Source organism: Dermochelys coriacea, chromosome 6 (assembly GCF_009764565.3).
Source record: "Dermochelys coriacea isolate rDerCor1 chromosome 6, rDerCor1.pri.v4, whole genome shotgun sequence".
NCBI lineage: Eukaryota > Metazoa > Chordata > Testudines > Dermochelyidae > Dermochelys > Dermochelys coriacea.
Window position 1 is genome coordinate 9,036,395 of NC_050073.1, and position 3,293 is coordinate 9,039,687.

The following is a 3,293-nucleotide window of genomic DNA, read 5'->3' on the forward strand; positions in this document are numbered from 1 at the left end:
CAGTTGGCTCTGGGCTCCTCCCTTCCCTGGGGTCCCCCTTCCCACGGGGACACGGGCTTCTGTGCCCCCTGCTGCCTAAGCATGGGACAGGAAGCAAGGAGCAGTCACCCAGGCTAAAGCCCTGGGAGGTGGGGTCTGGGACCCAGCCATCCAAGGGAGAACTAGGGAAAGATGCTGGCACAACAGCCCTGTGATCTGTGATCCCTGATGGCCAACAGATCAGGGACACTGGTGGGTTCCCCTGCCCCTCTCAGTCAATTCCCACCCCACCTCCGGGGGACAGAGGGGCTCTTGGACTCCTCCTCAGATTGAACTTAAAGCAATTTACACACATGGTTGCTGGCTCCAAAGAGGGAAACTGAGAGCAGGAAGGCCTTGCCCACTTGCGGTGGCTAGGGTGAGAACACAGGCTCCTGACTCATGTGCTCTGACCATTAGCACCATGCTGCTCCAGAATGAATCGGCTCAAACCCAGGAAATGCAGCATGAAGGAGACACTTCCCGGTGCAGCCCCACACCTTTCCCTCTGCCCCACAATTGAAGCACAATGGCTAACCCCTCCTTGGTCTTTGCCAGGGAGATCTCTGCCAGCTTGCAGCAAGTCCCCACCCACATCAATGGGCCCGGGGTATGAACACAGCCCTGATCTTGCTGGGGGGGCGGGGAAAGTGCACTTTGGCTCAGGGAGTCTCTGTGAGGCAGCACTATGGCTGTGTGAACGATGCCATGGTGGGAGCTAGGTGCATTAATGAATTATGCTTGCCCCGCTGAGAACTGGCCCTCCCTAGCTGGTATTAGTGCCTGCTCAGACCCACAGCCCAGAGAGCGTGACCAGAGTGCACAGCACATCAGCTAGGCTCTGCTTCCTGCTGGCAGCAGAGCATAACTTAGAGCAGCCCCAAGGCCACCTGGCCACCCAGCACAGGGAGCACAAAGGTGGCTTAAAGCCCCATCCCAGGCACAGGAATAGGTGAGCTGAGTCATGGCCTGAGGAGGTTTGAACATCCCCTATCAGTCCAGTCTCACAGACTCATAGCTATTAAGGTCAGAAGGGACCATTATGATCATCTAGTCTGACCTCCTGCACAATGCAGGCCACAGAATCTCACCCACCCACTCCTGCAATAAACCTCTCACCTATGTCTGAGCTATGGAAGTCCTCAAATCATGGTTTAAAGACTTCAAGGTGCAGAAAATCCTTCAGCAAGTGACCCGTGCCCCATGCTACAAAGGAAGGCAAAAAAAACCCCGAGCCTCTTCCAATCTGCCCTGGAGGAAAATTCCTTCCCGACCCCAAAGATGGCAATCAGCTGAACCCTGAGCATGTGGGCAAGATTCAGCAGCCAGATACCCAGGAAAGAATTTTCTGTAGTAACTCAGATCCCACCCCATCTAACATCCCATCACAGGCCATTGGGTCTATTTACCATGAATAGTTAAAGATCAATTAATTGCCAAAATCATGTTATCCCATCATACCATCTCCTCCATAAAACTTAATTGTTTCCATTGAAAGAGCATGAACACATGCTTCTATTGAATGAATACTTCAGGGTATATTTTCTGTTCAAAACTGTGTACAACTCCCACTAGTAGTGATCCAATTTATATGTATACATCAAGAGATTAGCCAAACAGATCAGAGACCTAGGGAAGCAGAATTCTTCACTTCAGAAAATATCAACTAGAATACCTTAAGTTTCTCATAAAATGTATATAATAAATAAGTATATTCAATATTTACTACATCAAGATGTAGTATCAGGATATCATTTACTTGTTTAACAGCTCACACACAACTAAGATTTTTGAAGGGACACTATTTCACTCAGGTTGTCTTTTGGACTGTCATAATATTTTTTGATAAATTTTTAACGTTAACATCTACACAGCCTTTCATCCACAGAATTTGAAAGTGCTTTCCAAAATATATATATTTCCTGTGGTAAATTGCACAATCACTAATATATATACACAAGTCCTGTACAATATATATACAGGAAATTGGCAGCTGTTTAAGAGAGCCCAGAAACGTTATACAATAGGTTTGAGATGCAGTGAATACCATCATGGGTAGCTGAAACTTTTCAGCAGAATTTGGCTAGGACCACAGTGTCACATCTCATAAGATGTTATCTTCCACTTGCACAGAACCAGAGCAGAGCACTGACTATGCAGAATCACCATCTAGTTTTCACTGACACCACTTCAACACACAAGTCTTCCCTGGATTACTCCCATCCTAGCACTGATCAAGACTGATCCTGCTTACTTTTTGAAGTATGACTAAGTCAGTCCAAGATGATGATCTGGTTGCAGTTTCTGTATTTGTCTTAACATATTAAAAAGTGTAATCATATTGGTGATATCACAACAAAAATAAACTAGATTGTGTTTTTCATTTTTATTTTCCAGTGGATACTAACCACATTTGTCCACATACTCTCTAACATGGAGGAAAATTAGTGCAAGTTACCTATTCCTGTTTACAGCCTTATAGACAAATGTGACTCTTCTTCTGGAAGGGATCAGTAAGTCAGGTCCTGTCAGTTAAGGGACATGTCACTCTTGTTCCACAAATATGAACCGTGAAGCAAAGGATGAGCAAGATGTTGTGTGTGCCATGAACCCAAACATTTCTCAAAAAACAATGTAATGCTTCTGAAATGCCTGTTTAGCCCACTAGGAAATCTGAGGCTGGCTGTCTGAACGTAGGTGAAAAGTCAGTAGTGGTGCTGAACTTTTCCACTGATAGTGAACAACGTTTCATTTCCAGACAGACGCAGGTAAGAGCCACACTACCAAGCACGCCACCTGCACCGGAAATGAAGTCTCAGATGAAGGCAGATGATCCCTCCTACTACATATTAAGCCGCCAATCACTGTAGGTGTTCAACTCATACACAAATGCTAGATATTAAACTAGACGCCCTGTCCTAGTGAGGAGCTAGAGTTGTGGTCTCCAAAACAGGGGTCTTATGATCTAGAAAGCTTGCTTACAGTGTGATGAAATACAGTCCCCTGATGCCTCTGTCATCCACCACCAGGGTCTGTGCCCATCACCGGAACGCCCGGCCCTAATAGCGCACCCCTCTGCCATTCAGACAAATCCTGTCATCAGAAATGGGGGTACAAGGTGATTTGTGTCCCTGCGCCAGCCCCCCAAACCCTCTCATGCCTCCCAGGCTATGACTCGGCATGGAACCAGCCTCCCACAGGGCAATGAATTGGGCTGAAATCAGAGTGGCTGGGCAGGAGTGACGGATCCACAGGATCAGTGCTACGCCCCAGCT